Source organism: Papio anubis, chromosome 17 (assembly GCF_008728515.1).
Source record: "Papio anubis isolate 15944 chromosome 17, Panubis1.0, whole genome shotgun sequence".
NCBI lineage: Eukaryota > Metazoa > Chordata > Mammalia > Primates > Cercopithecidae > Papio > Papio anubis.
Window position 1 is genome coordinate 1,938,123 of NC_044992.1, and position 23,759 is coordinate 1,961,881.

General features: G+C 43.8%; 1 protein-coding gene and 1 long non-coding RNA gene across 10 annotated transcripts in view; one reads left to right on the plus strand and one right to left on the minus strand.

The window, feature by feature from the left end:
• The window catches only part of SMG6 (SMG6 nonsense mediated mRNA decay factor), a 242,658-nt gene that overhangs the window by 137,033 nt on the left and 81,866 nt on the right, over window positions 1–23,759 (minus strand). The gene's annotated exons all lie outside the window — the stretch shown is intronic.
• On the plus strand, window positions 1,313–20,240 carry LOC116271004. Its single transcript, XR_004179307.1, has 3 exons — window positions 1,313–2,044; window positions 18,380–18,481; window positions 19,383–20,240. It is a non-coding gene; the product is annotated as an uncharacterized LOC116271004 (long non-coding RNA).

A 23,759-nucleotide genomic window follows, 5' to 3' on the forward strand; every position in this document is an offset into this window, starting at 1 on the left:
ACTTTTGCACTGCAAAAGACCCTATAAGAAGATGAAAAGGCAAATGATAGGCTAGGAAAATCTATTTGCAAACCACATATCTGCCAAAGAACTAGTATCCAGATTATATACAAAACTCTTAAAACCCGGCCAGGCGCGGTGGCTCACGCCTATAATTCCAGCATGTTGGGAGGCCAAGGTGGGAGAATTGCTTGAGCCCAGGAGTTTGAGACCAGCCCTGGCAACATAGCAAGACTGTGTCTCTAAAAAAATAATTTTAATTGGCTGGATGTGGTAACATTCGCCTGCAGTCCCAGCTACTTGGGAGGCAGAAGTGGGAGGATCACTTGAGCCTGGGAGGTCAAGGCTGCAGTGACCCGTGACAGTGCCGCTGCACTCCAGTCTGGGTGACAGAGACCCTGTCTCAAAAAAACAACACATAAAGAAAAATAAACACAAACCAAAAAACAAACAAAAAAAAACCTCTCAAAACTTAACAGTAAGGAAACAATACATTTAGAAAATGGGCAAAAAGACAATCAGATATTTCATCAAAGAGGATATACAAATAGAAAATAAGCACAAGCAAAGATGTTCAATATAATTAGCCATTAGGGTAACGGAAAATAAAACTATAATGAGATCTCATTACATATCTTTCAGAATGGCTAAAATAAAAAACAGTACCACCTCCAAATATTGGTAAGGATGCTGGGAAATCGGATCACACGTACATTGCTGACGGAATGTAAAATGGTATAGCTGCTCTGGAAAATCGTTTGGCAGTTTCTTCTAAAACTAAAAATGCACTTATGATATGATCCAGCAGTTGAACTCTGGGGCTTTATCCTGAAGAAACGAAAACTTACATTTGGAAAAAAACCAGTATGTAAATGTTCACAACAGCTTTATTCATAATAGCCCCAAACTAGAAACAACCCAAATGTCTTTCCACAGGTGAATGGTTAAACAACTGTGGAATATCCATACCAGGGAATACTACTCAGCAATACGAAGGAATGAACAACTGATGTGTGCAGTAAGCTGAACAGGCTCCAGGAAATTATGCTTAGTGAAAAGCCAACTGCAAAAGGTTATATACTGTACAATCCCATTTATATAATATTCTTGAAATAATATATTTATAGAGATGGAAAACAGATTAGTGGTTGCCAGGGGTTAGGATTAGGGGCTGAAAGGGGGTAGGGGTGGTTCTAAAGCATAGAGCAGGAAGGAGCTTTGAGTGTTGGTAAAGTTCTGCATCTTGATTATGGTAATAGTTACATGAAGCTACATGTGTGATAAAATTGCACAGAACCACACACACAAGTGCAAAAGAACTTGTGAAATCTGATTAAAGTCAGTGGATACCAATGTCAATTTCACGATGTTGATAATACACTAAAGTTATGAAAGACACGAAAAATGGGGAAGGAGGGGTGAAGCGTGCATAAGACCCCTCTGTACATTTTTAAAACAACTTCCTGTGAATCTATAATTATTTCAAAATAAAAAGCTTTAAACATGTAAACACAACAAAAAAAGTAAACCCAAATAAAATCGAAACAGATCTGACACAGCATTCCAGAAACTTTTACACAGAAAAGGGTTACTCAGTCACTTGGGGGATACTTTCTCAATTAACAGTAGCTGACGACCCTGTCCAGATGCTGGAGCCCCTTGTTCTCATCTTCTGCTGCCTGGCCTGAGCTGGTGGAGATGCCCACTTGTGGCTCCTCACCAGGCTTGAACAAGAAACCGTCAGGGGCAACCAAAAGGAAAAACAAAAAGGAAAAGTTCACTGAAGACAGAACTGTCTGAAGAACAAGGACTAAAGCAAGAGAACTTCATCATCAAGGCAATGAATCACTGGATCAGTAAATTCCACGGCAAGCAGCACAAAGTGAAGGCGATGAGAAAGTGAAGAGAGGTTACGAATGAATTGCAGAAACCGAGTGAGCAGTTTAAAACTGTTCTTGCTTCTCAAAAAGAAGGTACACATCTCAAACCAATGGTACGCACATTCTTCAAGAAAGAGCAGTCAGAGGAAAAAGCTGCTTCAAACGTGAGTCTGAATACTGTTTTCTTCTTAAAGGAAACTACTTAGGCATTTTCAGGGTTGCTTTGGATCATCAACTAGATGGATATTAAGGTATTTATTTTTGGCCAGGCATGGTGGCTCATGCTTATAATCCCAGCACTTTGGGAGGCTGAGGTGGGAGCATCACTTGAGCCCAAGAATTCGAGACCAGCCTAGGCAACACAGTGTGAGACCCTGTTTGAGCCCAGGAGGTTAAGGCTGCAGTATCGTGGAGTGATCATGTCACTGCACTCCAGCCTGAGTGACAGACTAAGACCTTGTCTCAAAAACAAATAAAATAAAATAAAATAAAAATAAACATAAAAAAATTTAATTTTGATTTTTTTTTCTTTTTTTTAAATATTTTTGGAGGTCAGGCACAATGGCTCACACCTGTAATCCCATCGCTTTGAGAGGCTGAGGCGGGTGATGACTTGAGGCCAGGAATTCAAGACCAGCCTGGCCGATATGGGCAAAACCCATCTCTACAAAAAACACAAAAATTGGCCGGGCGTGGTGGGTCATGCCTGTAATCCCAGCACTTTGGGAGGCCGAGGTGGGCACATCACGAGGTCAGGAGATCGAGACCACGGTGAAACCCCGTCCCTACTAAAAAATACAAAAAAGTTAGCCGGGCGTGGTGGCGGGCGCCTGTAGCCCCAGCTACTTGGGAGGCTGACGCAGGAGAATGACGTGAACCCAGGAAGCGGAGCTTGCAGTGAGCCAAGATCGTGCCACTGCACTCCAGCCTGGCAACAGAGCAAGACTCCGTTTCAAAAAAAAAAAAAAAAAAATTAGCCGGGTGTGGTGGCACATGCCTGTAGTCCCAGCTACTCACGAGGCTGAGGCAGGAGAATCACTTGAACTCGGGAGGCAGAGGTTGCAGTGAACTGGATTGCACCACTGCACTCCAGCTTGGGTGAGAGAGCAAGATTCTGTCTCAAAAAAGTGTTTGGTTTTTTTTTTGTTATTGTTGTTTTTTGTCTTTTTGAGACAGAGTCTCACTCTGTCGCCCCAAGCTGGAATGTAGCGGAGCAATCTTAGCTCACTGTAACCTCCACCTCCTGGGTTCAAGCGATTCTCCTGCCTCAGCCTCCCAAGTAGCTGGGATTACTAGCACCCACCACCATGCCCAGGTAATTTTTGTAGTTTTAGTAGAGACGGGTTTCGCTATGTTGGCTGGTCTTGAACTCCTGACCTCAAGTGATCCACCCACCTTGACCTCCCAAACTGCTGGGATTACAGGTGTGAGCCACCATGCCTGGACAAAAAAACCTTTTTTTTTTTTTTAAGTGTCAGCAGTAAATGGATTTTATTTTAGGTAAACTTTGCTGAAAAGTGGAGACTAAAAGGGATTCAACCTGTATATACCTTTTTTAAAAATGTGAATTTAAGCCTTGTATTCCTTATAAACAATTTTTAAATTATACTTTAAGTTCTAGGGTACATGTGCACAACGTGCAGGTTTGTTATATATGTATACATGTGCCATGCTGGTGTGCTGCACCCATTCACTCGTCATTTACATCAGGTATTTCTCCTAATGCTATCACTCCCCCCTCCCCCCCACCCCACGACAGAAAAAAAACTTTCTGTAGAGACAGGGTCTGGTTTTGCTGCCCACACTGGTCTCAAACTCCTGGCCTCAAGTGATCCTCCTGTCTGAGCCTCCCAAAGTGCTAGAATTAGAGGCATGAGCCACTGCACCTAGCCCAAGATATACACAAACAGAAACACATACACATAATTTTATTTTTTTATTTTTATTATTTTTTTTTTTGAGACGGAGTCTTGCTCTGTCGCCCGGGCTGGAGTGCAGTGGCCGGATCTCGGCTCACTGCAAGCTCTGCCTCCCGGGTTTACGCCATTCTCCTGCCTCAGCCTCCCGAGTAGCTGGGACTACAGGCGTCCGCCACCTCGCCCGGCTAGTTTTTTTTGTGTGTATTTTGTAGTAGAGACGGGGTTTCACCGGGTTCGCCAGGATGGTCTCGATCTCCTGACCTCGTGATCCGCCCGTCTCGGCCTCCCAAAGTGCTGGGATTACAGGCTTGAGCCACCGCGCCCGGCCAATTTTATTTTATTTATTTATTTATTTATTTATTTATTTATTTATTAATGAGACAGGCTCTCGCTCTGTTGCCCAGGATGGAGTACAGTGGCACAATCATAGCTCACTGTAGCCTCAACTTTCCAGATTTAAGCAATCCTCCCACCTTGGCCTCCCAACCTCCTGGTCTCAAATTCCTGAGCCTCAAGTGATCCTCCAGCCTTGGACTCCCAAAGTGCTGGGATTACAGGTGTGAACCACCACACTCGGCCCAATATGTATTTTTTAATTGGCAGCATCAACTGCAATACTCTCATAAATAGCCCCTTTGCCAATGTATCTGTGATTACAAATCAAATGTTTCCTAAAAAGTAGGTGATTTCATCCGAATCAAACATGTTTGCTTTTCAAAAGACAAAATGAAAAGGAAAGCCACAGAAAATTATCTCACTGGGAAAAAAAAATTGTAAAAGATACATCTGACAAAGGACTCAGAACTGAGGTATATAAAGAACTCTTTCAACTTAGCAAAATAAACAAAAAAATTGGGCAAAGAAGATAGATGGATGGCAAGTACGTACATGAAAAGATGCTCAACATTACTAATCATTAGGGAAATGCAGATGAAAATCACACATACAACTCCACACCCAACAGGATGCCAATAATAAAAAAGATGGACAAACAATAACAAGCACTGGAGAGGATGTCAAGTAGCTGAAATTCTCACACACTGCTTCAAGAATGTTAAATGAGGCCAGGCATGGTGACTCAGCCTGTAATCCCAGAACTTTAGGAGGCTGAGGTGGTGGGTGGATGGCTTGAGGTCAGGAGTTCGAGATCAGCCTGACCAACATGGAGAAATCCCATCTCTATTAAAAATACAAAAAATATTGGGCATGGTGCAGGCACTGTAATCCCAGCTATGTGGGAGGCTGAAGCAGGAGAACAGCTTGAACCTGGGAGGTGGAGGTTGTAGTGAGCCGAGATCACACCACTGCACTCCAGCCTGGGTGACAAAATGAGACTTGGTCCAAAAAAAAAAAAAAAGAAAAAGATAAATGATATAACCACTTTGGCAGTATCTTAAAAAGTTAAACACCAGGCTAGGTACGATGGCTCATGGCTGTAATCTCAGCACTTTGGGAGGCCAAGGTAGGTGGATCACTTGAGGCCAGGAGTTCGAGACCAGCCTGGCCAACATGGTAAAACCCCATCTCTACTAAAAATACAAAAATCAGCCGGGCGTGGTGGGACATGCCTGTAATCCCAGCTACTTGGGAGGCTGAGGCAGGAGATTCGTTTGAATCCAGAAGTTGGAGGTTGCAGTGAGCTGAGATTGTGCCGCTGTACTCCAGCCAGGGCAACAGAGCAAGACTCCATCTCAAAGGAAAAAAAAAAAAGTTAAGTACCAAATGACCCAGCTATATCACTCATAGGTATTTACTACCCAAAAATGAAAGCATACATGCACACAAAGAATGTTCATAGCAGTTTTACTCATGAAGCTTAAAAACTGGAGCAAAAAACACCAAATATCCATCAACAAGTGAATGGATAAACAAATTGTGGTATATCCACACAGTGAAGACTATTCAATATTAAAAAGGAACAAACTACTTAATCATTCGAATGTCAAAAACAAGTTCACACCTGTAATCCTAGCACTTTGGGAGGCCAAGAGGGGAGGATCACATGAGCCCAGGAGTTTGAGACCAGCCTGAGCAACATAGTGAGACCCTAACTCTAGCAGAAAAAGATAAAAAATTAGCCTGCAGTGGTGGCAGTTGCCTACAGTCTCAGCTACTTAGGAGGCTAAGGCAGGAAGATCACTTGAGCCCGGGAGTTCAAGGCTACAGTGAACTAAGATCATACCACCGCTTTCCAGCCTGGGTGACAGAGCAAGACTGTGTCTGAAAAAAGAAAAAAAAAAAAAAAAAAAAGAAAGAAAGAAACAGAGTAATGACATTTAGAAACACAGTAGTCTGACCCTTCACCTGAAGTGTTAAGAGTTCATAACTAGAGGCTAATTTGATGAAGAAAAGTAGACATCCACTGAGCACCCAGTATTTAACAAAGCCTTGGATGAGGTGTTTTGCATATTGTATCTAACACTCAGAAAAACCCTGAGAATTGGCACTGATAACCTGCTTTATGAACCAAGAAACTCAACCTCAGAGAGGGTAAGTAAACTTTCGTCATCAAGGCCACGCAGCTGGCAAGTGGCTGAGCAGGGAATTCTAACCCTCCGCCAGGTCGATTCCAAAGCTCTGTACAGCATGACGACACAAGTGCCACCTTCTGAAGGTGAGAAAATGATATCCAGAAGTGCTGGGCCCCTCCAGAGGACACCTGGCTCTCCCTTCTTCTTTACACAGGACTCCAGGGCCAAGACATGTCTGGGGGGCTCTATCAATACATCTTGACAAGACAGACAGCAAACCATCTACTCTCTACGAGAAAAAATGAAAATACTTCTAAATGAGTGCTTAACTTTTTCCAGGAAATACCCATACAGTTTTAGAAATGGTACTCCAATAGATTTCCTGGAAAATAAATAAATAAATAAGTTGCCAGTCAAAACACACTTTGGCCATTTCCACCTTAGCTGTGTCTCTGGATTGATATTTTTGTCACTCACAGGTTACTGCCTGAGCCCAGAGTTATTCAATACACATCCCCTCTCGGGCAAGCAGAGCTGCTGCCAGCAGAATAGCATGCTGGCACTGGACGAGTCCCTTAGTAATGAGGCCCAGGAGAGCAAGGGCCTGCCATTCCAGCATCTCATTTGGAAGAGTTACAAGCAGATCCTGTAGGACAGAGTTTCTGCTTCTACACTGCTTGCCAGACGTTTGGGGAAGCTTGCCTCTCTCCCAGTATTTGAGGAAAAGCAAAGGAAGAGTAGAAAAGCATGGTAGCTCCTTAAACAAGACAGGTAGTCCCTATGGAATCCCATACAGCAGATATGAGGTGTCGTGTGTCAAATGTTTAAGGTTGTGGAGAAGAAGTGATACAAAAGAGGCTTCCTAAGAGGCATACCCATTAGCCAATCTAGAAGGAAGTTTTCCCGTAACAGTGAGAAGGAAGAAATACAGCTACATCACTTTTAATAAAGCAAGGAGAGATTTGGCCGCTGATTCAGACACACACCTTGAAACCCACTTCTGCTGGTATGAAGCTTCAGGAGCACTTTCAGCCAGAAGTAAAAATTAGGGGGGATAATGCCTGCAGACACCTTGATTCAGAGAAACTCCATTGACACGGCAGGCAGACGGGCAGGGAAGTGTTCAGCTTCCATTTTCACAAATTAACTCAATTTATTTTCATTCTATGGCTTCCTAAACGATTTTTTTTTAAGCGATGGGGTCTTGCTCTGTTGCCCAGGCTGGAGTTCAGTGGCATGGCCATAGCTCACCGCAGCCTTGACCTCCCAGGCTCAAGTGATCCTCCCACCTCAACCTCTGAAGTAACTGGGACCACAGGCATGTGCCACCATGCCCAGCTAAGGATTTTTAAAAGTCTGACAGTGTTTGTAAACAATGCCAAAAATAAAACAATTCCGAGACAGGTGAGACAGAAAGGTACCTAGAACAGAAAGGACCTCTTGGAGGCCTTCTGAGAAGTTAGCTTTTTCAAGAAGCTTCCAGAATATAAAGACTAGAGTCATCAAACAAAGTTTAAGGGGTCAGTACTGAAAAACAAGACCAATGATAAGACACAACCTTTTGGTGGCTACCTTGTGAATATCCAGATCTGCGCATTCATTTGACTCTGCTCTAGAAACTCATTCTAAAATGGTTCCTTGAGGCCTTACAATCCATGACTGATGTCCAGACCATTGCGAACGTAATGACTTCATCCAACCCCACCCACTGTGGTGCATCTAGTTTTAAAGTAGAAGTAAGAAGAATAATAAGCTAGATAAAGCAATTGTGTCAAGGAAGAAAGTGAGAAAATAGCACTAAATGAAGGTGACTAGAAACGTGGTAAGGTACCAGCTAGTCTCCGGACCTAGAAGCTGTGGAATGGACGTACCTTTCAATAATAATGCTTCCAGCTGGGTATGGTGGTTCACACCTATAATTCCAACACTTTGGGAGGCGAGGTAGGCGAATCACTTGAGCCCAGGAGTTCCTGGCCACCCTAGGCAACATGGCAAAACTTCACCTCTATTAAAAATACAAAAATTAGACGTGGTGGCATGTGCCTATAATAACCCCAGCTAATCAGGAGGCTGAAGCAGGAAGATCGCTTCAGCCTGGGAGGCAAAAGTTGCAGGGAGCTAGATCACGCCACTGCACTCTAGCCTGGGTAGCAGAGTAAAACTCTGCCTTAATAGTAATAATAATAATACAGCCCATCTAAATTTGTACTTAGCTGCTGGACTGGTCAATTTGTCAATATACTTACTGAAAACAATATACATTGTTTTAAAGTTGTATGTATCTAGTTCTTTGTTTTGTTTTATTTTTTGAGACTGAGTCTCGCTTTGTCACCTAGGCTGGAGTGCAATGGCGCAATCTCAGCTCACTGCAACCTCCGTATTCCGGAATCAAGCCATTCCCCTGCCTCAGCCTCCCAAATAGCTGAGATTACAGGCGTCCACCACGTCTGGCTAATTTTTGTACTTTTAGTAGAAACTGAGTTTCATCATGTTGACCAGCCTGGTGTCGAACCCCTGACCTCAAGTGATCCGTCCATCTCAGTCTCCCAAAGTGCTAGGATTACAGGCGTGAGCCACCACGCCTGGCCTGTATCTAATTTTAAACTAGATTAAAATTTTTTATATTTATTCTTTTATACCACAATTCACAAAAGATTTGTGACAACTTACAGCAAAATCACATAAAATAACGTTAAAGTAGATTAAAGAATCAAGACCAAGAAAAAGGAAAAAATGTCAATCACATGGGTTAGCAGCCTACCATAAACGGACTTAAAATTTGACTTAAAATTTACTGTCAGCCAAAGCAAAAAAGGAAACACCAATAACTGTATAGTTCTCATTATCAGAAAGGAGTAAGTATATCCATTCCTCAGGAAAAACAACTCCTTTTTCTCAGCACTGGGTCCAAAAATAATTTTTTTTGTTGTTGTTGTTTTTTTTTTTTTTGAGACGGAGTCTCGCTCTGTCGCCCAGGCTGCAGTGCAGTGACCGGATCGCAGCTCACTGCAAGCTCCGCCTCCCGGGTTCACGCCATTCTCCTGCCTCAGCCTCCCGAGTAGCTGGGACTACAGGCGCCGCCACCTCGCCCGGCTAGTTTTTCGTATTTTCAGTAGAGACGGGGTTTCACCGTGTTAGCCAGGATGGTCTCGATCTCCTGACCTCGTGATCCGCCCGTCTCGGCCTCCCAAAGTGCTGGGATTACAGGCTTGAGCCACCGCGCCCGGCCCAAAAATAATTTTTTAAAGCACAGACTCTATGCAAGAGATAGTATATGAAAAAAGTGAACAATAACCTTACAAATATATAAATACACACATATATATATATATATATATATATTTTTTTTTTTTCTTCCCAGACAGAGGCTAGTTCTGTCATCCAGGTTGCAATATAATGCCGCAGTCTCAGCTCGCTACAACCTCTGCCTCCTGAGCTCAAGCAATTCTCGTGCCTCAGCCTCTCGAGTAGCTGGGACTACAGGTATGTGCCACCATGTCTGGTTAATTTTTGTTTTTAGTAGAGGTGGCATTTCCCCATGTTGGCCAGGCTGGTCTCGAACTTCTGGCCTCAACTGATCCACCCACCTTGGCCTCCCAAAGTGCTGGGATCACAGGCGTGAGCCATCGCACCCAGCCTGAAAATATTTTTTATAACACATAGCCTATTATTACATGCTGTTAAAAGATACCCCAGAAATAGTATCCTAAAGTTATCTATATGGTGAGACAAAATACATATATATAAAATTCTAAAAATATTTTTCCAAAACCCATATATAGGAATAAGTTATACATTAATAGACACATTGTGTTTTAAGAAGCTCTACAGGCCAGGTGCAGTGGTTCACGCTTATAACCCCAGCACTTTGGGAGGCCGAGGCTGGAGAATCACTTGAGTCCAGCCTGGGCAACATAGTGAGATCCCACCTCTACAAAAAAATAAAAAATAAAATTAGCTGGGCATGGTGGCATGCTCCTGCAGTTCCAGCTACTCAGGAGGCTGAGGCAGGAGGATCACTTGAATCCAGGAGTTCAAGGCTGCAGTGAGCTATAATCACACCACTGCACTCTGTCCTGGGCAACACAGCAAGACCTTGTCTCTAAAAAAAATAATAAAATTTGGCGGGGAGCAGTGGCTCATGCCTGAAATCACAGCACTTTAGGAGGCCAAAGCAGGCAGATCGCCTGAGGTCAGGAGTTTGAGACCAGAGACCAGCCTGACCAACATGGTGAAACCCCCTCTCTACTACAAGTACAAAAATTAGCTGGATGTGGAGGTGCATGCCTGGAATCCCAGCTACTTGGGAGGCTGAGGCAGGAGAATCGCTTGAACCCTGGTGGCGGACGTTGCAATGAACCGAAACTGCGCCAGTACACTCCAGCCTGGGCAGCGGAGACACCTCAAATAATAATAATAATAATAATAAAAAAGATGACAGAAAAATATTTTTTAAAAAGATCTAGCCGGGTGCGGTGGCTCACACCTGTAATCCCAGCACTTTGGGAGGCCGAGGCGGGCGGATCATGAGGTCAGGAGATCGAGACCATCCTGGCTAACACAGTGAAACCCCGTCTCTACTAAAAAATACAAAAAACAAGCCGGGCATGGTGGTGGGTGCCTGTAGTCCCAGCTACTCGGGAGGCTGAGGCAGGAGAATGGCGGGAACTCGGGAGGTGGAGCTTGCAGTGAGCCGAGATCGCGCCATTGCACTCCAGCCTGGGCAACAGAGTGAGACTCCATCTCAAAAAAAAAAAAAAGAAGATCTATAAAACTAAATTAAAATAACACTAGGCCAGGCATGGTGGCTCATGCCTATAATCCCGGCACTTTGGGAAGCCGGGGCAGGCAGATCACTTGAGGCCAGGAGTTCAAAACCATCCTGGCCAACATAGTAAAATCTTGTCTCTACTAAAAACACACACACAAAATTAGCAGACATGGTGGTGCATGCCTGTAATCCTAGCTACTTGGGAGACTGAGGCACAAGAATCACTTGAACTCAGGAAGCAGAGGTTGCAGTGAGCCGAGGCCAAGGATGGTGCCACTGCACTCCAGCCTGGGCAACAGTGCAAGACTGTGACTCAAAAAAAACAAAACATAACATACAAAAAACCCCACTAAATTAGAAAATGATCAGTTTTATTTCAAAATTATCCATGATGGGTTTCTTTAAATAGAGAGATTTCTAATATCTGATGTCTAATATCTGGTATCTAATATCTAATATCTGATATTTAATGCAGTTGTTTAGTCAACATTCTGTATATGACACCTCTAAGGGTCAGAGAAACCCAAATGCAAAAATGCTTTACAGTTGACGATGAGGGATCAATCCAGAATGAGGAATGAAGAATTCTAAAGTCCTAAAGAAAAACTCTAGATAAATGAGAAAGTGACATACACTAGAAAAGATTGTTTTAAAAAGGCCAATGACATATTAAAATATATATGCAATTAAATATATACATATATAAACACAGATGTATGGATATAAAGGGGGAATTGTCTAGATTGTAAAATTTAATTTAGGCACATTTTTGGAATATTTCTACAACAAAAAGTATAACAGGATGCTATAAAGCAAGGGGATTTAAAAGCTACATTTATATTTTAACACTGGTACTGAGAACAAAGCTCCATAAATGTGGGATTAGCAACCCCCTGCCAAACAGACAGGTTTTAAAGCACCAGTTCAACTTTATTTTCTTGGTGAGATTTCCTCCATTTAGAGGACAGAGCTGACCTGCTTCTGCCTGGCTCAAAAGACCTAACAGGTTTATTTATAGACCATTGCCTTGCTTCTTTAAAAGGGCCTCACACTTGCCGGGTGCGGTAGCTCATGCCTGTAATCCAAGCACTTTGGGAGGTCGAGGTGGGAGGATGGCATAAGCCCAAGAGTTGGAGGCTGCAGTGAGCAATGTTCGTGCCACTGCACTCCAGCCTGGGTGACAGAGGGAGGCCGTGTCTCTCCAAAATAAATAAATAAATAAAGCGTCCCACATCCAAAGATGGCAAATGACCAGTCAAAAAACAAAATGGCAAACCTGCCTCCACGCTTCTGAATGGCCATTCTCCTACCCCACTCTCCACAGTTTACGACTTTCCTCTCCCTTGCCTAAGTCCTTCCTTCAAGATCCAGTACATACCAGACCTGTACTATAGGCCTCCTCCTCTGGATTCTGGCAGTATTTCTACCTGTAACACTCACCAGGCGTGTGGCTCACAGCTGTCCTCATACAGGATTTACAATTTACCAAGCTGCCCCACCAGCCTAGAAATCCCAACAGGGCAGGGTCCACAGCGCAGACCCCACCAAACCCAAAGTGCTTACTGTAGCGCCTGGGTTGCTGGAGCTGATCTGAACGGTACTTCACATGGTGCTGAACCAATTCGTTTCTTTATATTCACACAGTCAGCATTCACCAAGTGGCTACTACATGTAAGGATCTGTGCTGGGCATTTAGTTTGTGTAGATGAATCAGACATAAACTGGACCTTCAAGGAGCTGAAGTCTAACGGGACTTGCTTGTGCTATCAACTAGAAACCAAAGAAGAAAGTGAAAAATCTCTAGGAAGTTTAAAGAGGTATGAAATGATGTGAATGATGAAACCCACCATTGATACAGTTTGGACAGGAAGAGACTGCAAACATGAATATAAAACAGCCATTAAAAAGAGTAAGACGTCCAGGTGCGGTGGCTCAAGCCTGTAATCCCAGCACTTTGGGAGGCTGAAGTGGGTGGATCGCTTGAGCTCAGGAGTTGGAGACCAGCCTGGGCAACAAAGTGAGACTCCATCAAAATTAGCTGGGTACAGTAGCATGTGTCTGTGGTCCCGGATATTGGGGAGGCAAGGTGGGACGATGGGTTAGGTCAGAAGGAGGAGGTTGCAGTGAGCCGAGATCACACCACTGTATTCCAACCTGGATGACAGAGTGACACCTTGTCTCAAAAACAAAACAAACCAAAAGAGTAAGATGTAAGACAGTTCTATTTGTTTTTTGGTTTTGTGTTGAGATGGAGTCTCCCTCTGCTGCCTAGGCTGGAGTGCAATGGCACCATCTCAGCTCACTGCAACCTCTGTCTCCCGGGTTCAAGAGATCAGGTTCCCAAGTAGCTGGGATTATAGGTGCATGCCACCACGCCCAGCAAAACTTTTTTTTTTTTTGAGGCAGAGTCTTGCTCTGTTGCCCAGGCTGGAGTGCAGTGGCGCAATCTCGGCTCTGCAACCTCTACCTCCCAGGTTCAAGCAATTCTCCTGCCTCAGCCTCCTGAGTAGCTGGGACTATAGGTGTGTGCCACCATGCCTGGCTAACTTTTTTATTTTTAGTAGAGATGGGGTTTCATCACGTTAGCCAGGCTGGTTTCGAGCTCCTGGCCTCACGTGATCTGCACATCTTGGCCTCCCAAAGTGCTAGGATTACAGGCGCGAGCCACTGTGCCCAATCTAAATTTCTGTATTTTTAGTAGAGACTGAGTTTCACCATGCTGGCCAGGCTGGTCTTGAACTCCTGACCTTAAATGACCCACACGCCTTGGCCTCCCAAAGTGCTGGGATTATAGGCATGAGCCACCGTGCCCTGCCAAGATAGCTCTACTTACAAAAATATATGTATATAAAAGTGACACAACAATTATTGTGTATAGTAAGGGTATTTTGTATATGCCTTACGAGCCTATATGCCAGGCAGAAAAGAGGGGCAGAGAGGCAAGCAATATGCAGAAAAGAGAAGTACAGAAAGAGGCTTTCTTGGCCGGGCATGGTGGCTCACGCCTGTAATCCCAGCACTTTGGGAGGCCGAGGTGGGTGGATCATGAGGTCAGGAGATCGAGACCATCCTGGCTAACATGGTGAAATCCCGTTGCTACTAAAAATACAAAACATTAGCCAGGTGTGGTGGCAGGCACCTGTATTCCCAACTACTTGGGAGGCTGAGGCAGAAGAATGGCGTGAAGCCCGGAGGCGGAGCTTGCAGTGAGCCGAGATAGCACCATTGCACTCCAGCCTGGGCAACAGAGCAAGACCCCACCAAAAAAAAAAAGAAAAAAGAAAAAAAAAAGAAAGAGGCTTTCTTGGTTCCATTCCCCTCTGCAGGCCTGGCTTTATCCTCGTCCTAAAGTTCTTTATACTATAATTCCTTTCTTGTTTAAGCTATTTCAAGATGGCTCTTGTTCTGTTCTCTCTCTCTGTCCCCCCGCTTTTCTCTTTCTTTTTTCTTTTTTGGAGACAGGGTGTCACTGTGTTACCCAAGCTGGAGTGCAGTGGCATGCTCGCAGCTCACTGTAGCCTCAACCTCCCAGGCTCAAGCGATCCTCTTGCCTCAGTCTCCTGAGCCCCTGTGACTGGGACTACAGGTGTGTGCCACCATGCCTGCCTAACTTTTTGTATTTTTTGTACAGACAAGGTTTCACCATGTTGCCCAGGCTGGTCTCGAACTCCTGGACTCAAGTGATCCGTCTGCCTTGGCCTCCCAAAGTGCTAGGATTACAGGCACAAGCCACTGCACCTGGTCCAGCTCTTGTTACTTTCAAATACTCCTAACATACAGGGCAAAAAAGAAAAAAATATAAGAATAGTGTAGGCATCTGTCAAAATTCATCAAACTGACCACTTAATATCTGTGTATTATTGTTTCATGTAAATTATACGTCAACTTAAAAATACAAACACTGAGGCCAAGACAGCCCGAGTTCATGGAGGACGTTGGTACCGATCACAGAAATATTACTGCGCATAGGAGGAACCAGTTTGGTGGGGCAGTAGATTACTTGGGACACTGCCCAGATCCCCTCCAAGACTAATGCACTCACTCCTTCCACCAGTGTTGCCAGTGGCAGCTCTCATCTGAGACCTTCACTGAGACTTGTTCTCAGCTAAAGAAAGGCACTTCCCCCAAATCCCCGCACCTTCCCAGGTAACCCACATCCAACTACTTGGTGGGGAGAGAGAGGGGGTACAAAGATTCAGCCCCTCTGATCCAATTAGGGAGTACTCTGAAGGGTTAGCCTAGGTCTAGAGCTCCTTGCAGGACTGGGTAAGCCCTTTTTATAGCTGCAACACAGTTCAATTTCTCCCTCTGCCCCAATCCAGCTTCCTGCATGCAAATATCCGTCTTAAGAGTTTGCTTCCTGGGGGGAACCTGACAAGTAAGGGAGAGGATGAACCTTTTTCTTTTCTTTCTTCAAGAGATGGGGATCTCGTTATATTGCCCAGTGTGGCCTCAAACTTCTGGGCTCAAGTGATCTTTCCTCAGCCTCGTGAGTAGCTGGGACTACTGGTGTGCATTACTGCAAACCAGCTATGGATGAGTCAATTCTGAACAAGCTTGTGATTCCAGATGAAAATATACAACAAAAAGTTAGAAATGAGGGCCAAAGTTCATGAAAAAGATCGGAGGAGTAAAGAAATTTTGGGGGGGTGCACAGAGATGACAGTTGAAATGACGAGATTTTACAATATACTAATGGGGAAAGAGAAACAGGAGGGCCAAGGTAGTATCTTTAGTTAATGCTGATATATTGGATGCTGCACGAGAAAAAGGAAACCCAAGAAACAGGCAGAGAGCACAAGCAAACCGAGAGAAAACAGATACAGCATTTCTGAAAACGCTGTCTGCAGCCAACAAAGGCAAAAACTTAAAAAAAAAAAAAAAAAAAAAAAGCAAACTAAGAGCTAAGAAGACAGACATATAATGAGTGCTTAACAAACCCTTGTTAACTGAACTGAGTGGGATACATGGCCTGTAGGATGCTCAACTTTTAAACCTAGGTGAGCCAAGACACGGTTTAGCTGCTGCTTGAGCAATCTGGAAGAAAAGCCCTTCTGAAAGGCTTCTTTCAAGAGCATTCCCAAGGATCTCCTGAACAAACTGTCGGGGTACTTGAGAAGGATCACCATGCTTGCCTACCAAATTCCAACCTCAATCAAACCCATGGACTCTCAAATACATAGAACTTTCTGTAGGAGCTGGATTTTATCTTTAAAAAATAGAAAAAAAATACATAGAACATGCTACAACAGGATGTCTTAGACTGGACAACAGTTCAAAGGTAAAAGAAAAAATAAGTTAATAATCATAAAAAATAAAAAATACATACATGAATTCTAATATATATATATTTTTGTGTTTCAGAACATAGCATAGGTATAAAAGGGAAAAGAGTGGTAATAATCATTTTTAACAACAGCAACATCATCACTGCCTTGAAAGCAAATAAATAACTCTTCTTAGCCTTGGCACCCTAAAGAAAATAACAAAAAGATGTTATTTGGGCCGCGGAGCGGTGGCTCACGCCTGTAATTCCAGCACTTTGGGAGGCCGAGGTGGGCAGATCATGAGGTCAGGAGATCGAGACCATCCTGGCTAACACGGTAAAACCCCGTCTCTACTAAAAGTACAAAAAACTAGCCAGGTGAGGTGGCGGGCGCCTATAGTCCCAGCTACTCGGGAGGCTGAGGCAGGAGAATGGCGTGAACCTGGGAGGCAGAGCTTGCAGTGAGCAGAGATCGCGCCACTGCACTCCAGCCTAGGCGACAGAGCGAGACTCCATCTTAAAAAAAAAAAAACAAAAAAGGTGTTATTTGACCTTCAGCCTTGGCTGGAGTAAACAGAAAATAATTTACCTTCTATGCATAGACGGAAATTACATTCTGTTCCTGTGCCCAACACGGCTATGCCATATTCTTCACTGACTCACTGACTTTCCCTGTTTCCTTCTGGGTGTGGCTGGGGATCCCCACATCCACATCTCTCGCTCCAACTCTTCCTGCCCAACCTGCCAATCAAAAGCCAAGGCTCCAAGCATCACAGACTCCCCAAGAGCCAGTTTGGTTATATTTCCCGCAGAGATCTGAAAACCTGCTGGAGCTCCAAAAGTGAGTACCAATTTCAAATCTGATCAGCATCTCTGAAAGTCACAGTTACCATACAGCTGAATAAAATATTTTTTCATAAATTTAACGCCAGCGTGTCTGTGTTTGGAAACTTTGAAAATACATGTTGTATGGTTTACTGCACTGGAGAAGGTGCCAACAGAGTTTCAAAGGAAGGGAAGTGTATAACTGTTTCCTTTCAAATGCATTTTCCAATGGGATCCATTCAGGGAAAAGGCTGGAACTAACTAAAACATTATTAAAACTGTTATGGAAAGAGACAGGGAGATGGAAAAAGATAGACCCAAAAAAAGTGAAATACATAACCAAGAGTGAGACAGACATACAAGGAAAAAGAAAGGGGATCTGGGCAGCGAGACAGGGTGGACGGGGAAATGGGGTGAGGTGGAGTGTTGAGGGGATCTGGGCAGCGAGACAGGGTGGACGGGGAAATGGGTGAGGTGGAGCGTTGTCTGGCAGTTGCTGTTGGTGGTTTCACATTGCTGCAGATCAATCGATCAGGACTGCGGCGCTGCTGACCCAGTGGCACAAGACCAACCACAGAGTTGGCTTTACGCTCGGCACTTGCGAACTGCTGACCCTCAGTTTTCAAACCAAAAATATTCTTTGGGAAACAGTAATACCAGGTTCAGTCCAAACAGTCAAGAGAAAACAAGGACTACTAACCTGAAGTAACACCCTCTTCAGTTACATTAGGCACCAACCCTTCACAGGCATCAACCAGGGACGTCTGCAAACCTGAAACCACACCCTACCAAACTAACTCCAGATTCTGACTCAACCAACTAGGCAGTGATAACCAGGAATGCTCAAATAAGTGACACGGTGTTTCAAAACTGGCTTAACCAGGACCTACTCAAGCGGGAAGGCCAGTCCACACTCACAGAGCCAGAAACACAGCAATGCTTTCTGAGGTCACATGTGCATGACTCCAGTGGAATCTGCATGCAATGCTTAGGGCAGGGTTTGGCGCTGCCTCACAAAGCCATTACATTTCTAGACAAAGAATTAACAGTTTGTAGTGAGTGGGTTATCTGTTATTTCTTGCTAAATTCATCTAAGCTAGTATGATGCTAAAATTTATCTCCTAAATTGGGATACTTCTGAGAGTGAAGGGGTGTGCTATGAGTAATTCATAAATAGGATCCATCCCTGGGCAAACCAGGACTTACAGTCACCCTGGCCTAAACCATAGCATCTTTTTTCTTCTCAGGGTCAGTATTATAAAACCCCACCTCAGAAGAATCTTTTCAAGAGGCAGAACTGCTCTGCTGAGTGCCCAAGCACTTTCTTCTTGAGCTCCTCCAATGGAGAGGTAAACAAATCAATTAAGTTAACTGCAAAAACTAACAAGAAAGATTGAGCTGACAATCAGGATTCTGGAGGAGCTCAAAATTCCAAGCAGCAGCTTCAGAGGAGAAGGGAAATGTGCCACAGATGGGGCTGTGGAGGCTGATCCACTCGGCCTCTCAGCGCTAGGCCCTGATGCCGCAGCCAGCTCCAAACAACAGAATGCAGGGCAGGGAGACGTTGGTGCGAGTTTGCTGAGTTCCAGGCCATCATTCTTGAGGGTGTAATAACCATGGGCTGTAGCACACATGTTGAGGGATGAGGGAAAAAAATAAACAGAGAGACAAAAGAATGAGGATGCACTGCCAATTTCAATTGTGCAGCTTTTATTTTCAAATGCTTATCAAGCTGAGAGAGAGCAGAGTTCTTGGAAAACAAGGTTTCCTTTTTTCCAATGCCAGGGTAAAACACCCTCAAGGATGGGTACTGCACAGACTGTAACAAAAAGGAACGTGGCTTTGCATCCTCCCAGCAACAAAGTCCATCGTGGGTCCCACGCCACTCTGATTTCGGCTCAGCCGAGAACTTGAAATAACAGGCCCACTGCCTCTGGTAAAAACTGCTCTTTTAAAATTTTTTATTAATCTCCAAACTGGCTGTGTTAGAATTACGGCCCATTACCTACCAACCCTCTTCACTAATAAAATAAATTTGTAAAAGGCCTAATTACTACTTTTACTGAACTACACTGTTTGGGGATCAAGTACAGGAAGCTGAGAGCTCAACCATTTGTCAGCCAGGGGATGACGGGGAGAGGACTGGGGGACCTAGAGTCACTAGCAGGAACATAAGGCCCAGAGATAAGTCTCAGAACCCATGCCCAAAAAGAAACAAAAGGTCACTAACCCTGTTTTTGTTCTCAACAGCTCCACGAGGATCCATGCCATCATGGCACTTTGGGAGGCCTGTCACGAGTTACACAGGCCTAGGCTGCCCACGCCCCAGCTCAGCAGAAAAAAAGAATTGCAATCCAAGTCAGACGGATCCTGCCCGGACTCTCCACAGAGAGCCTGGAGAGTCTGACCAGCAAAGAAACAGCAATCTTCCCACTTACCCCACTTTATTCCCCCACCCCAATCCAGGCTCCCGAAGAAGAAAAACAAACAACAACAAAGCAGGCAATTGCACAAGAGCTGCAACGTGAAGGCGAGGTGGACGGCCACAGCTTCTCGGCTGTGCCCTGTATCTCATCCCAGAACACTGATGACAAAGCTGGAAACATTACTCACATGCCGAGCCAGTCAGCCTCTCACCCAGGGCTGGTGCAGAGAAGTCTGACTAGAAACCGGCAGTCAACGCTGACACACTCATTTATAATAAAAGGTGTATATTAAACAAACTAGTCAAATCCTTAAACAAAAAGTAAGGGCAAAACGTGACTGTCATTCTTAATTGTCCATGCAAAATCCTCCCAGTTAAATTCCATGTGTCTCCTGGACTTTGATAAATGTTGTTTCTCCTCTCAAGAACATGGACAGAGACACCACTGCTGAAGGAGCTCTTTTGTAAAGAAACCTGATAAGAAAACCTGCTATGGCAGGTGAGTGAAACCTGTGGGGGACACCATTTTGGGGGATGACCAGACTGGAACATAATATTTCACTGAGGCAGAGGGGTCTGTGGTTACTTTCTGCATGCCACATGTCTAGCCCTAAAGAACTGAGGAATGCTCTCGACAGGAAAAACACAGCAGCCAACGCTGCGATACCAAAGCCACAACTCCACGGGGCCCTGGAGCCTCTCAAACTCAGCTGCCAGCTAGGGAGCTAACACTAGCTTTGGATAAAACACAGCTCTGGTACAGTAATTAATTTTTTTCTTAACTAGGATTACATTAATTTTCAAGGACTAATGGAGTCCAGCTGTAATGTGAAGAGTGGCTGCCGATGCACAAAGGCACTTGTGCGTACATTATAAACACACACACACACACACACTCACACACAGACCTATAAAAAGGATCTACTATAACAGGATATTTTTAGTTTCTACAATGCTGCACTAAAAATACAGTCCCGGCTGATACATCATGGCAGAACTATTCTCTCTCTGTCCCTTCAGAACAGTTTAAAACATTTATTTTTGTTTCCTTTTGCGATGGTCAGAGTAGAGAGAGAAAATAGCAACTCATTGATAAGAGGAAACGAGACAGACATGAAAAATTGAAAACTACCTAAAAACTCATGGAGAGGTTTATTTTATTAGTTCTTAATAAATATCTTGCAGATTTCCTCAGGAAATACACCAGATCACATGTAAAATAGTTTGATACTGATGTCAACTGCATCAACATATGAAGTCTATTAGGGTGAAGCCGCAGCAGGGTGATCAGCGTGCTGAAAAACTCCACAGTACTTGTGTGTGTGGGGGGGGGGATCTCACGGCCTTCCAAATTCTTCGAGAGGTAAAAAAGTCAGCCAAGACGCAGAGAGAGAAAGAGAGAGAAAAAAAGATCCCACATCCTGCTTTCAGCTGCCAGCAATGTGAAGTGCCCAGAGATTAATTCTACGTCTGGCCTGGAAATGCGACTTTAAAGCATGAGGGAGGGGAGTGAAGGTGGGGGGGGGCGGCGAGGAGGAAAGAGGAAAGAGAAGGGCAGGCTAACTGAGGCTGGCAGCAGGCCACCAACCCCCTCCCAAGCCATGTTTCAATGCAGACAGAAGTAAACCCCCATAGACAGCAGCGCCTCAGCCTGCCAGGGCCTTACACCAGCTGCAGCGCATCTCGCTCTCCCCTCAGTCCTGAGTGCAGATGTTCCCTGCAGCATCACTTCCGCTACCCTTTCTTTTAAAGAAACAGCACACACACAGAGGCGTTTCTGCCTCTTCCCAACAGGCAGAAATGTGTGGCCTTCTGGGACCTCGGGCAAGGTGGAAATTCGGATGGCAGGTGCCACGATGGTTAAGCAGCTACCCCAGTCTCCCTCAGAAAGGACCAACCAAGGCATCCAAGGAATGGGGTCAAGGGCATTAGTGAGGGAATAGGAATTGCTTTACAGATTTGGCTTTCTATTGTCTTCAGAGGGAGAGAGAGAGGTCCCCACAGTTTGGGGCTACGAAAAGGGGGGAAAAATGTAGACTGAAGATTTAAACCCTGATTTCTCAAAGCAGTCTACTGTAATATTACCATCTCAAAGGGATCCTATGACTTCATCATGGAAGTCTTACAAAATTTTTTAAAAATATAATTCCAACGTATTAACATTTTGCAAGGCACAATTACTTACCTATAAGACATAATTTTTTTAAATCAACAATCTGTTAATTTCTTATTTGCCTAAACTCATTTTATACATTCTCAGACCTTAGAAAATCAATCAATCAATCAGTGATTAGGCACCTAACTTTTTCAAAATTTCTGGCCCTTTTCTGTGAGAATAAGCATCTAATTTTGGAGTTAGCCTTGAACACTGTTAGGTATTTGATAAAATATCATATAGTCTCTTGTCTCCATGGAGAGATACTCTAGTTGAGGGATTTATGCATTTTACGAAGCTAAAATAATTGCATTTTCAAGATGAGCTAAATATTCCCTAATTGGTCTATCAGGTTGTTAGTTCTTTTGGAATGAAGGAAGAGTTAGAAAAATTAGTAATGTCAAAAGAAAACAAGACAATTGGTATACCCTCAAAACCTAGGTTGGTTCTTTTGAAATTCAAGTTCAAAATAAGAAACAGAATCTTCCTTTATGGGAAGGGGAGAAATACTGGCAATCAGTGGCAAACATACTATGGTAGGAAAGTTTAATTCAGCAAACATTTATTAAATGTCTTCCATCCACAAGGTACTGGAAGTAGAAACAGGTTTGGAAATGGTTAAGTAATTTGCATAACTCAGCAAGTACACAATCAGAATTACAGCCTAGTTTTATCTAATTTCAAATGTTTCTTTTTATCATAATTTTTAAAAATACATTTATTACTAAAGTATTGTGATGCTTACAGAAAACTACAAAAATACAGAGAAAAAAGAAAATTTAAAACATGTATAATTAGAAAATCATGTTTTAAGTTTTGATGGATATCTATCATGGATAAGTTTTGATGGATATTCATCAGTCTATTATAACTAATATATGTATAATATGTATTATTTTACGAAAATGTGATCAATTGCAAAGTTCATAACCATGAAGCCACACAGTCTTCAGAGAAAGGAGAGATCACATTTCTGGCAGCTGACCACTCCATACTTCCAACTACCAGAAAACAGAAAAGTCACGGTCCAACTCTAAACTGGGCATGATTTTTCTATTCTACCCTTACACCTCCCTCTGAATTCTTTAAAAGAAAGAAATTTCAAAAATATCTCATTACCCTCTACCCTCCTCCTGCACATCACCTAGAGCCCAAGACAGCCAAGTGCACTGACTCCCCTCAGCCACCTTCCACATTGCTTCCAAAGCCAAAGAATAAACAAAGAAAAGGACCATCAGAGCTTATGGGTAACACTTGTATTTAAATGTCTGGCTGAGTATGGTACCCTGAGCCCTTACTGACAGCCTACTCTCTTGCTGTTCAGCTCAATAGATGGTTTAATCCAAGAGCTTTTACTCCAATATAGAGATGTGCTTCTCCTATAACATTCTGTTATGGTGCAGACAATTCATTCGTTAGTAAAAAATAAGATAACCAAATAGGCCGGGCGTGGTGGCTCACACCTGTAATCCCAGCACTTTGGGAGGCTGAGGCCAGTGGATCATGAGGCGGGTGGATCACAAGGCCAGGAGATCGAGACCATCCTGGCTAACACAGTGAAACCCCGTCTCTACTAAAAATACAAAAAATTAGCCAGGCGTGGTGGTGGGCTCCCGTAGCCCAGCTACTCAAAGGCTGAGGCAGGAGAATGGCGTGAACCCGGGGGGCAGGGTTTGCAGTGAGCCTAGATCACACCGCTGCACTCCAGCCTGGGCGACAGAGCAAGACTCCGTCTCAAAAAAAAAAAAAAAAAAAAAGATAACCAAATAAGGAAACCACATTCTTTGCTCTCTGTAATGGCAAACCAATAAGACTACTCACCTACATACTCACACCAATCTTCCAAGCTTAAGCTATTCATCACCTGGCATGCTGGCATGTTATCACTTGAGGTGAGGTGAAAGGTTTAACCCTGACAATGTAGTCCATGACGACTCCAAACTTACTCAGAGTGATGTATAAAAATAAGCTAGTTACCTACAGAATGCACAACACAGCGAGTGAACCCTAACGTGAACTACGAACTTTGGGTGATGATGTGCCAATA